The sequence below is a fragment of the Cebus imitator genome, unplaced genomic scaffold (genome assembly GCF_001604975.1).
Source record: "Cebus imitator isolate Cc_AM_T3 unplaced genomic scaffold, Cebus_imitator-1.0 Scaffold23, whole genome shotgun sequence".
In the NCBI taxonomy this organism is placed as follows: Eukaryota; Metazoa; Chordata; class Mammalia; order Primates; family Cebidae; genus Cebus; species Cebus imitator.
This window is the reverse complement of record NW_016107338.1, coordinates 8,911,841-8,924,460: the sequence shown is the minus strand read 5'-3', so window position 1 is coordinate 8,924,460 and position 12,620 is coordinate 8,911,841. Positions and strand designations below refer to the sequence as shown.

Here is a 12,620-nt window from a genome sequence, read left to right as displayed (position 1 = left end):
AAAAAAAAAAAAAAAAAAACCCTGAAAAAATAAACAGAAAAGCAGAGATCCACAAACTATTCTTGTTCACTCCAGAAGTTGGGATCTTAGGATGGATATTTTCATCTTCACAGCACACTCTAGCACACTCATATCAGAATAGACTGCTATAAAAAGGGGCAGGGATGGGAGCTGCCAGGGTGAGACACGCCTTCTGCTGAGCTGAGCAACTACCCCCAACCCCCATCGGCCAAGCAGCCCAGAGGCTCTCAGGTGGACGGTCCTTCAGGGGCGGGGTGAAGCCAAAGGCCCACTTCACTCTTGTCAGGGACTAGTCTCTAATTACAAAAAGCTACTGTGAACACTTAGGGCCTCAGGAATCCTACTGGTGACTACAACTTCTAGGCTCTTTACACACATTATGGATATTTCTTAACATATATTGGGAAATCAAAAAGCGTATTTGATGTACAAAGCTTGAAAACATGTACTCTCTCCCCTAAGACCAACTGGGGCTGCCCGATTCGATTCAAATAAAAACTGCTGTGGTCTGAGGCTGGCTGTCTCATTCTGCTGACTGCCCTCCCCATTCAGTGTCCGAAAAACTTACTTTCTACCTCCTGAAACGACTCAGCTTGCAAGCAAAAAGTTACTCCAAAGCTAACTATATTTGATCTTTTCGTGAAACCTAAAAACTAAACCTAAAACTAGACTCCCATCTCAATCTATTACTTCCATTTTTGCTAAAGATAACTTATAGCCGAGGAAAAAAAAAACACCAAACACGATTTTCTCTCCATGCAGTGGCCCTGTGACGACACCCCCTGTCTTACTGGTACAAAGTCTAGGGCTTGGGACAGCTGGCTCCCCTCAGCCCCCTCCCTTTCAGTCATAGGCGGTCACCACGAAGTGGACTTGTAGATTTCTAACTTAAAAACCAACGGGACGTAAGTTTAATATACACAGAGATCCCAAATCAATTCACTTAGGCAAAGACGAAAAGAGGGTGGAGAGAGGCGTTTTTAACATTAAAAACACCGGGAAATTGACAAAAACGCACCATAGCAAGTTGGATGCAAACCCCGCCACGGAACTCAAAAGTGAAGCAGCCTTCGCGCCAGCAATCAGAGCCTAAAAAGTCTCGCACGTTCACAACAACACAACAGCCACAACGCGCACACACATCCCAGCTGTAGACGCGACAGCTCCAGGCGCCCCCGCCCGCCGCTCGGCTCTCAAAGCTCCCGACCCCCTCCTGACCCCGGCCCTGCCCCCAGCGGCTCAGCCCGCAGGCGCCGGGGGTCCGAGAGCGCGGGGCCGGGGCCGGGGCCGCGGGAGGGAGCGCTCCTCCCGTACCTGCTCCGTCCCCGGCTCCCTCCCGTCGCGGCGCCCGGCCCCTCCTCCGCCCTCCGGGCTCTCCCGGCCCTGGCCGAGTCCCAGCACCGCCCCCATCCACCCAGAGCCCCTGCGCCAGCGGATCCCCTCTAGCCCGGCCTCGGGAGAACTTACCACATGCAGCTCCACCTGGGAACTAACGCATCAGGAGGGGTTTCCGCCCACTCCTCAGCTACTCCCGCTCCATGCGGAGTGCCCCGCTCCGGGGGCCCGAGGGTGGCGCCGGGGAGCGGGCAGCAGGCGAGGCCGAAGCTAAGACTCCGCTGTCCTCCGCCTGCGCGCCCCGAGCATTATACAATGGTGGAGGCGGCGGCGGCAGGCAGCGGAGGAGGAAGCGGGAGGCGGGCGGAGGGGGCGCCCTGACCGAGCGAGCGGCAGCTCGTGCTCCAGCACTCGCGGTGCAAGAGTGACGTGCGGCCCGCGAGCCTCCCGCGAGCTCCGGGCCCCGGCGCCGCAGACCCCGCCCCTCGCCGTGCGGCCCCGCCCCAGCCAGCCCCGCCCCCGCCCGCCCCTCCCCCGCGATCCCGGGAGGCGCGATAAAGGCTGAGCCCGGCCGCGGCCTCGGGAGGAGCAGGAAGGGATGGCGGAGCTCGCGGGGCTCCGGGTGGCGGCGCCGCCTCCGGCCTCTTGCCGGGCTGGCGAGCCCCTGATTTTCTCGTAAGGACAGCTGAAAGAGGAGGGGAGAGAGAAGGAGACACTCCGGCCCGAGGACCACCAGTAACGCCCCACACACACCCTAGAAGCGCTCAGGCGAATGACGAAGCGGCTGGTGACAAAGGCGGCGGCGAGTGCTGCGCGTGCACAGCCCGCGGAGTCGCGCGACCGCAAATATGACAAGCATTTGAGTTATTCGGCAAAGTGGGGCCGGTCAGCGGGGCGGGCAGGGTCCCCGCGGGGGGCGAGGGGCAGAGAGCCGGCCAGAACCCCCGTCTCACCGCCTGCGGGATTCCTGGGCGGGGATCCGCTGCGGGACACTCCCCGAGGCCCGCAGGGGTACGAACGGCAGGATGGGGGCTCCAGCCGTGAGCCGGGGTCAGAAAAAGTCCGTTGCCCGCTTGGCCCCAGCCCGATGCGCGAAGTGGGTCACCAAGTCCACAGCACTTTGGGAGCCGGACCGAACCGAGCTGCATCCTTCGAGGCCGGCCAGGCCACGGTGCAGACCCGGCATGAGAGAAGCCGGGCGGGGAGATGCAGCCAGGTCGGAGGCGCAATCCTCTGCCCACAAGTTTCACATTGACAGCCTTTCCCTCCCGTGGAGTTAGCTTGTGCTTGGAACTACTTAAACTTAGTAGGGAAATTTATACTAGTTGGAAGAGGGCGTGTGAGAATTTAAGAGCACTAGGGAAAGAGGCCAGAGAGACGATTCGACTGGAAAATTTATGATTATTTTAAGAATTACACGAGCATTCAGTGTAAAGATGGTAAGAAGCAATGCAGGCACTTGAAAATTTTGGCTGCCACCCCAATCAATATCATTTCAAATCACTATGGAATTTAATGGTCCACTATAAGCTAGTTGTATTTAAGGATAATAAAGCTTTAAGACCTAACATAAAGGTGATTGTATGTAAGTCGTTAACATCAAGAGAAATTTAGACTTGTTTAAACTGTTCCGTAATGATTTGTTATCAATCAAATTGATGATCTCATCGAAATTAAACTTGTGCTAAAATACTGATAGAGGAGACAACGCTTCTTGTTTTAAGGAGGATGGAAAAGGTTTTTACTGGACCCTCAGTATAATTAAAATCTTATATAGTTTAAGCCAAAAGCTAATTATTTGTGGATATCTTTGAAAAGCCTCATTATAATGGCGTTCAAAATGAGATGTTATGGAAGCTGTGCTCACCGTCCCTCTGCAGGTCTTGCTGTTTACGCCTGAGTGGCATAACATTCAAACATTTTGCTGTAAAGCCAAGATATTTTTCATTTCCAGAGTTCTGCAGTTTAGAGACGACATTAACTACTAACAGTTTCCTAACCACCCACTCACTTATACTTTCAGTGCTCACTTTAAGGAAAAGCCATTGAAATAGAAGCTGCAATAATCTCTTCCTGTGATATCTTTGTAGAGGAGGCCAGAGGCATTAGCTCTGTTGAATTTAAAGTGAATTTAAACTGCTATTCATGAATTGAAGTAAGCAGGAAGTTACACTTGCAGAACTTTTGTGACACTTGGATATTTTCTAGCAAATGGGTTACACCAAATGCAGTGTCTCTGTATAAAATAACAGGATTTAAGTCAAAGCGACAATTTTTGTGTCCCCAGAGTAGACATGATTCTGCTAAAGTCCATAAGGTCTCTATTCTGTACCTGCTCGAACAAAGGTTTGCCTTCTTAGGAGACCAGCAACCTGCATTTTTTGGAGTGAAATGGTTTCCATCTCTTTATACCTTTGAAGGCTGTAACATCTTATCAATGCACACATTACAAACAGCTCCCACTTCCCCTACTTTTAGAGTCTGGCATCTTCCACCAAGAAGTTAAAGTGAACAGGCAGCTTCAGCAGCTGCCGATGTGGTTAACACCAGCTGGTTAACCCTCTCCCTCCCTTTATGCAACCCCCTGCCCCAAGGCTGAGTCACACACAGGCCAGGACAGCAACCTCCACCCAGCCCTGGAAATTCAAGTCTATGATAATAAGGAAAGGCACTTTCTGCACTTTTGAAGTCAGCTTCCTTCAGTATGCAATGACATGATTAAAATATTATTTATTCCTGGCTGGGAGAGGTGGCTCACACCTGTAAGTCCAGCACTTTGGGAGGCCAAGGCGGGCCAATCACCTGAGGTCAGGAGTTCGAGACCAGCCTGACCAACATGGTGAAACGCCGTCCCTACTAAAAATACAAAATTAGCCGAGCATGGTGGTGCATGCCTGTAATCCCAACTACTCGGGAGGTTGAGGCAGGAGAATCGCTTGAACCCAGGAGGCAGAGGTGGTAGTAAGCTGAGATCACGCCATTGCACTCCAGCCTGGGCAACAAGAGCAAAACACTGTCTTAAAAAAAAAAAAAATACATTATTTATTCCTGTCAAATGAATAAGAAATGTTTAGTGAACATGTAAATTTCGTTCTCATTCTTTGGGAGATTTACAAGCCCATTTAAGGGCTGGGTGCTAGGGCTGACACCTGTAATCCCAGCAATTTGGGAGGCCTAGATAGAAGGATCACTTGAGGCCAGGAGTTTGAGACCAGTCTGGGCAACATAGAGACACCCCCATCTCTTAAAAAAAAAATGAAAAAATGAGCCCTGCATGGTGATGCATGCCTACAGGCCTAGCCTAACTAAGGAGGCTGAGGTGGAAGAATTGTTTGAGCCCAGGAGTTCAAGGTTGCAGTGAAGCAATGACCACACCTCTGCATTCCAATGTAGGTGAGACCTTGTCTCAAAACAAACAAAATCCCATTTAAAATAATCCTACTCTGAGGGCCTCATCCAGAATTTAGAATTTCTCCCTCTCACTTTCATATAACAACTTCAGAACAGTTATAAGAAATTAGGCTAGTCATCCACATTTAACTACCAGGAACATATCTGTTAAGGGAGAAAAGAAACATTCCTTTTATAAATATAGAACTGTGAAGGTAAATTTTAAAAATGCTCATGAGTTTAATTTCAGAGAAGTACTTCTCAGCATCACTTTGTAGTTCTGGGTACTAGTTTACACTTCACTGCTTCTCTTTTGAAAGTTTCTGTGCCCTCACATCTTGTAGATTAGTACACTAGTGCGCTAACTGAAGGCCACTTTTAGCACTTAATTAGCATACACCAAAAAAACAAGGGGCAAGATGGGTATATAAATTGAGAAACAAAGACTTTAAAACAGGTTTTGAACTAAATTTCATTTTTCCTTTGCTTTTCTTATATTTTTATCTTTCAGTTTCCACCTGAAATACCAGTAATAATCATCCATCTATATACCTTGCAAATATTGGTCTTGGTTTTATGGCAAAAAAGGTACACGTTTCAGTTAATTAAATAAACTGTATAGAGCCAGCTAGACTAAATAAGCTTTTCATGGAAAATATGGAGGTCTTAACTGTGGACTCACCATTCAGATAACTGAAAATTGGAATAAATCTTCAAAATAGAGTTCTGGAAGTCATATCACCTACATTATCAAGGAGTCGACCGAGGATGCAATGATTTGGAAAACTAAATACTCTCACAAAGATGGCACAGACAGATTCAATCATTTGCAGCCACTAATAATTTAAAACAATTCTATCAAAGCAGCAAGTGAACTCATCTACTTCTGCGTACTTTTCTCCATCTCTTCTTCCACTTGCTTTGTCATGCTTTTTTTCTGCTTCTCCCTGAAGTCATAATTCATAAAAGCAGAACTACAGTTCCAGTGGAGGTCCCTTTGCAAAGCTTTCCATGTTGTTACTGAACTGCTTTGCAACAACTGCTTCTTATCTTCTGAGGGAGGTTTCACTTATCTGTTAGAGATACACCTTTTCTCTTTTAAAAATTGGACAATATTTAAATCTTAACCAGAAACACAATCTTCATGTGGCAATGTTTAAAGAAAATGCTTTTAAAACCATTTCCTTTTTTTCTAGTACTTGGGATCAGTCCCTTGTAACTATTACTGGAGAAGATGGCTTCTGTTGGGCATTAGCTTCCTTCCTATTCCATTTTCCACCGAAATCTTAAAAAACCTTGTGAAGTCTATAAAAATGCAAAGAACTTTGTTAGTGACTCTGATAACTCCAGAGTTCCTTCCGACAGAGACACTACTCCACTAAGACTGATGGCCACTTGTCAGAAACATCTCCTCTCATCCCCAGTTCCCTACACAACACACATCGACTCTGTATTTCCTCTTGTCTATAAGCCATCCACCATTCTTGAGGAGTTCCCACTCTTCTCAAGGCACTGAGCACTTCTCGCTTCCACGGAAAATTTCAATGAATGTTAGAAATTGCACAGACCTTTCTTGCCCCCAGGAACCAGCTTGGTGAGATGAAGAGTCCTGAACTAGGAGTTTGAAGATCTTGTACAGATTAATTACTTAACCATGATAAATCTATGATTTTTTAGTTTCTTAATCAACTATGTCAGAGATTTAGACCAGCACCAGTTCTGGTCAAAAGAGCACAGGGTTGTTGAGTCAGGTGATTTCAGGGCTAGCTCCTCAGCCACAGAGAACAGGGAGGCCAAATCAGACCCTCCGCACCAGGCCTGTTTCCACACCTGGCAAAAAAAGGAACTTGGACTCAAAAGATTTCAAGGCCCCTCCCTAGAGCTAAGAGTCTATGAAACAGTGATTACATTGTAAATATCCTCATGGAGGAGTTTTAGGGCTCAAATGAAATAAAATGCTTTGGAAGCTGCACAGCTTGTTTGGAAGAAAATAAAACCAAGTTCATGTTCACACATTTCTAAATGAAAGGACTAGAAATACAAATAATGATAATGTGCTCCCTTCAATAAAATATGTTCTTTGAATTATTTTTTTAAGTCCAGAAGCTGGACTTGAGCAGTTCTATCCATATCCTTCTAGATTTGTTACACCTTAGGGTTCAAGTCACCTAGCTATGAGACTGGGAATACCCCTACCCCCTAAGTTTGTATAGCAGCAAGACAATTTACAAGGTACTTTCATATGGATCCACTTGTTTGCTCTTCATAATACCTTCCCTGTGCCACAGGCAGGGCAGATACCACTACCCACAACTCATAGAGGACTAAACAGAGGATCTGAGAAGGACCTACCAAGAGAACTCTTTATCAAGCTGACTCCAGGGTCAAAGAAAGTCTGAATCTAACATTCACTGAAACATTCTGAGGAAGCCAGGAGAGCTGCGCATCTTGAGAAGAGCATGCACTTCTTAGGAACAGAAGATGGTGTAGTGCCAGGAAATACAGTCAACATGGAGATACCAACAGGAGGGTACTGCTGGGCCAGAAACTGAATGCTGCTTAGCTCCATCTCTCTACTTGTGTCATAGAATAACAATTCTATTTCTTATACAAAAAACTCCAACCCTGCCTATCCTTAGCCTTGTTAGCACCACATTTTATCCCACGGAATTAACAACCCATACCACAACAACAAAAAAGAAATAAAACTCGTCATACCCCCTAGCCCCTTACTCATTTCCATTAAGATTCATAACACAGTCCTTCTTGTTTACCACCCTGTCTCTAGCCTCTACAGCAGTGCCTGACACCGTAGGTATTCAATAAGGATCACTGAATAAATGGACCAATAAGGAATGCTGAAGTGCTTATGCCAGCTTCATAAACTCAAGAGGTTAATGTTTCCTGCTAAAATTTCCCTCATGAAGTATGTGCTGTTAAGAGTTAATTTTAACAGGATCATTACATGGGGAACAACCTTGCAGATAAACACCAAATTATTGCCAGAATCCCACCATTCTGTACTTTTTGATGAAGATTCTTCTCTGCCTACTTACTTTGTAAAGAATGAAAAGTATCAGTCAAATAACATTTTAAAACACAGAAGCATTTGATTTTTAGGTTAAAGAAAAAAGCCAGATAGAGGTTGAAGAAAACCAAAATATATGCTTCGGCCATTGATCTGAAGATACAAAAAAAAAAAAAAAAAAAAAAAAAAAAAAAAGGCTCGCCCATCCAAATTTTCAAATGCCTACCTAAATGGTTCAAATGAACATTTAACACTATCACTTTCACCCCCTTTTGTCCATGGAATACAAAAATATGACAATAATTGAACAAGAATATTATCAACCAATGTTAATTCTGAGAAAAAACTGGCAAAATGATAGAAAAAATATTTTTTTTAAAGTATTACTCCAATACCAAATGCCTTTACGTTTTAAAATCAAGCAAATATATATGATTGGCTAGACTAAATTATATCTTTTAAACTAAATTCTATAAATATTCTTATATATATTGTAGAAACTAGGATTGAGTAACTTTAAACTTTATAAGAGGACTTTTAAGAGAAGTATGGTGATTTTTGTGATGTAAATAATACATTTAAACCATTTTTTGCAGTCTCAGTTATAAAAATTATATGTAGATAAGTTAAAAAAGAAATCAAGGCCTGGCAAGGGGGCTCACACCTACAATCCTAGCACTTTGGGAGGCTGAGGTGGGTGGATCACCTGAGGTCAGGAGTTTGAAACCAGCGGGGCCAACATGGCGAAACCCAGTATCTACTAAAAATACAAAAATTAGCAGGGGCCGGTGGCGAGTGCCTGTAATCCCAGCCACTCGGGAGGCTGAGGCACAAAAATCGCTTAAACCCAGGAGGCGGAGATTGCAGTGAACTGAGACCGTGACACTGCACTCCAGCCTGGGCGACAGAGAGACTTCATCTCAAAAAAAAAAAAAGTGTTGCCTCATAGAACAGACAAAAGGCCTCCTAAGTATCTTACAAGTGGATCCTGCAAATCCTCTCTGAAGACAATAAGGCTCCTAAGAATCTTAAAAACCTTTGTCCCAAAGCAATCTCACAAGAAATCCAAATCAAAGTAGAGAGAGGGCTATCTGTTTTTTTTTTTTTTGAAACAAGGTCTGACTCCNTCTCAAAAAAAAAAAAAAAAAATCAAGGCTTTAATGTGAATAGGTGTCCAGGAAGTGCCTCCAAATTTAGGCTATGAGGCATCATTAGAAAATAAACATGAACAGAGGATACAGTTTAAGTGTAAACACAATATACAACTAAAAATGAATCAGCTCTTTGCCACATCCATTTTTATTAGTTTTCTAGGGGAGAGAGGTAACACTTACAAAGACAGTGTAGGCTTTACCTTTTAGTCGTTAATGTAGAATTGTCTTTTAAAGACCTGTTGCCAAAATAAACAAGATGTTTTCAAAATTATCCAACCTGTCTAATAATAGTAGTCCTCTGCTTTAAACTGAAATATATATATATACAAATATATACTCTGTGTGTGTGTGTGTGTGTGTGTGTATAGATTATATATATATAATTTAAGATTTATAGCCAGGCACAGTGGCTCATGCCTGTAATCCCAGCACTTTGGGAGTTAAGGCAGGTGGGTCACTTGAGGCCAGGAGTTTGAGACAAGCCTGGTGAACATGGCAAAACCCTGTCTCTACTAAAAATACAAAAAATTAGCCAGGCATGATGGCACATGTCTATAGTCCCAGCTACTTGGGAGGCTGAGGCACAAGACTCGCTCAAGTCCAGGAGGCAGAGGCTGCAGTGAGCTGAGATCACACCACTGCACTCCAGCCTAGGCAACAGAGCTGTCTCAAAACAAATTAAAGAATAAAAATAAAATAAAACATAATTTTTTTGTTTTGTTTTTGCTTTATTTGTTCTTAGTTTTTTAATTTTTATAACTAAAATTTCAGAAATGCAGAGTACAGTTGGGTTGGAAGAAAATAAAGCAAGCGACTCAGACACCAACACCACATTAGGTACATTTGTGTAACCAGTCAAATTGTTTTTTTTTTTTTAATATACTTTAAATACTGAACAAAAGATTTAATCTTGCTATGTAATATTTGTTTCAAAGTGGTGTGCTTAGAGAAGTCTTGTTTAGGTTATAGGATACTCCTTACATGGGCAGAGAAGTTGGCTTTAAGGAGAAAATAATAGTGTGAATGATCTATATGCAACTTCCCTTTTTAAAAACAGAAGTTGAATCTGTAACACCAAATTTAGAAAGGAGAGTGGATGGCAGCAAATACCCCAAGAATATCATCTGTAGCACACACGCCCACTGCTGTTCTGTTCTGTTACAAATAAATGTACACTCTACGATCCTGAACTTGCTCAGACAATGCATATATTTAATCGTCCCTAAAGATGACTCATTTAAAAGAAAACATGCATCTGAAAGAGTCACAACAAGTCAAAAATCTCACTTAGAAAGCGCCAGATTCTCTCACTACGAGTGCAGAGCTATTCATCTGGCCTCTTTACACAGAGCGCAGCACAATCCAGGACTGGGCCTGCAGAAAAAATAGTTCTTGTGGGACTAATATTGGTAATTTCAACATCATTTCTGTTTAGCTTCCTTTAAGAAACTAAAGCCCAAGTTACAAAAAGGTAGAAAAAAGTTTTAATGAGAGATTCATTTTCAATCCATTCTGATTTGTTGCCCCTTTTAAACTGTTAGACATCATGCTTTTAGTTTTAATAACAACAATTAACAGCTATAAGAATAAGGATTCCAGAATTAAGATTTTCTCATTATAGCCAAAAATGAAAAGTGAGAAAACAAACACTTTTCCGAAAGTTCATCAGATAAAAAGATCAAAATTAATGGAGAGCTATACCATTTAATGGACAAGAATACTTAATACTACATACATGCAGATTCTCCCCCAAACTTATCAACAAATTAAATGCAATTTAAATCCCATATTTTCCTCCAATGGAACTTGGCAAACGAATCCTAAAATTCATCTGAAATAGAAAAGGATCAAGGACAGTTGTAATAGGTTTAAGGAACAAGATGGGGGACATGTCCTATCAGAGCTTATTATAAGGCTCTAGTAATTAGAATAGAGTGAAGTTGACATAGGTATAAATAGATCAATGGAACAGAATTGAGAGTTCAGAAACAGAACCACATATATATGGAAGTGTAATATATGACTGAAGTGAAATTACAGATCAGTAAGGAAAGAATTCAATAAGTAGCTCAGGGCTGGACACAGTGGCTCATGCCTTAATTCCGGCACTTTAGGAGGCTGAGGCAGAAGGACTGCTTGAACCCTGCCAGGGCAACATGAAGAGACCCTGTCTCTACAAAAATTTTAAAAATTAGCTGAGCAGACTGGGCGTGGTGGCTCACGCCTGTAATCCCAGCACTTTGGGAGGCCAAGGCAGGTAGATCATGGGGTCAGGAGTTCGAGACAGCCTGGCCAACCTAGTGAAACCCATCTCTACTAAAAATACAAAAAAATTAGCCAGGCATGGTGGCGGGTGCCTGTAGTCCCAGCTACTCAGGAGCCTGAGGCAGGAGAATCACTTGAACCTGGGAGTTGGAGGTTGCAGTGAGCCAAGGTCACGTCACCACACTCCACCCCAGGCAACGGAGCAAGACTCCATCTCAATCAAAAAAAAATTAGCTGAGCATAGTGGTCCCATCTTCTCAGGAGGCTGAGATGGGAGGATCGCTTGAGTCCAGGAGGTCAAGGCTACGGTGAGCTGTGTTGCCACCACTGCACTCCAGCCTGGGTGACAGAGACTCTAACTCAAAAAAAATTATAAATAAATAGCTCAGGGCCACCTGATTACCTGTATAAAAAATAAATTAGATGCCTAATATTTACCAAAAAAAAATACATTTCAAGTGGACGAAAATCTAAACATATAAAACAAAATTTAAAACTTTAGGGAGGGAATATATGAAAATATGTTAATGTCTTTAGGATAAGGATGGTGTGCTGATTATGGTTCATCTGAGATTCATTCTCCACTTGCCTCTGCTTGGCTCCATGACTAAAATGTTGACATCTAGGGACCACCTCATCCAAGTTCCTTTGCTCACTAGCTTCCAGTTGGATTCAAAGAAGGTACCAGAAGGAGAACAATGGGTCAGAAGGTGGAGAAGCTGGGGTCCTTATTCCTTGCTCCTTCCTGCTTTGGGCCCGCACCTGTGAGTACCCATCGCTCCACAACTACAGCTTCTGCCAGGTGGCCCCTTCTCCAAAATACCAACTCCTGCTGGGTTCTAGCAACACCATTTCCTCCCCTTTCCCCTTCAGGCTTAAGGACAGCAACAGCTTCCTACAGTTATTTGTCTTCTGTGCCTCAACTTTTGTCACATCTCTGTAAAAAGTCCCTTTACTAGTGTCTCTTTAGTTGAATCATTTCAGTAGAATTCTGCTTCTTGCAGACTCTGACTATTAAGAAACAAGACACCCAATGAACCAGCCATAAAGAAAAAGATCAATAGCTTTGATTACACTAAAATTAAACATCTCTTACACAAAATACACTACAAAAAAGTTAAAGGCAAGCTAAAGATTGTCAAATGATGCATGTGATTCATAGAAATAGAATCAACAAGAGATTAGTATTCAAAATTAATAAAGAACTCCTCTGAGTCAATCTTTTAAAAGACATGTAAACCCAATAGAAAAATAGGTAAAGAAACTAAAACGTCCAGTGAACACAGGGATAGATATTCAACTTCATCAGTAAAAAGAAAAATGCAAATCATGTTGTGTGCAATGGCAGACACCTGTAATCCCAGAACTTTGGGAAGCTGAGGTGGTAGGACACTTGAGGCCCAGGAGTTCGAGACCAGCCTGGGCAA

At 43.3% G+C, this 12,620-nt stretch overlaps 1 protein-coding gene across 4 annotated transcripts in view; it reads right to left on the bottom strand.

Moving 5' to 3' along the window:
- The window catches only part of SERTAD2 (SERTA domain containing 2), a 121,169-nt gene that overhangs the window by 20,206 nt on the left and 88,343 nt on the right, over positions 1-12,620 (bottom strand). Inside the window, exon 1 of one of the 4 annotated variants that reach the window (XM_017522137.2) lies at positions 1,489-1,807. The exons of 2 other annotated variants lie outside the window; for them this stretch is intronic. The gene's annotated coding sequence lies outside the window, so the exon portion shown is untranslated. Of the gene's footprint in view, positions 1-1,335; positions 1,362-1,488; positions 1,808-12,620 lie in introns of those variants that run through there. One more of the 4 variants, XM_037736174.1, reaches the window with a different exon arrangement.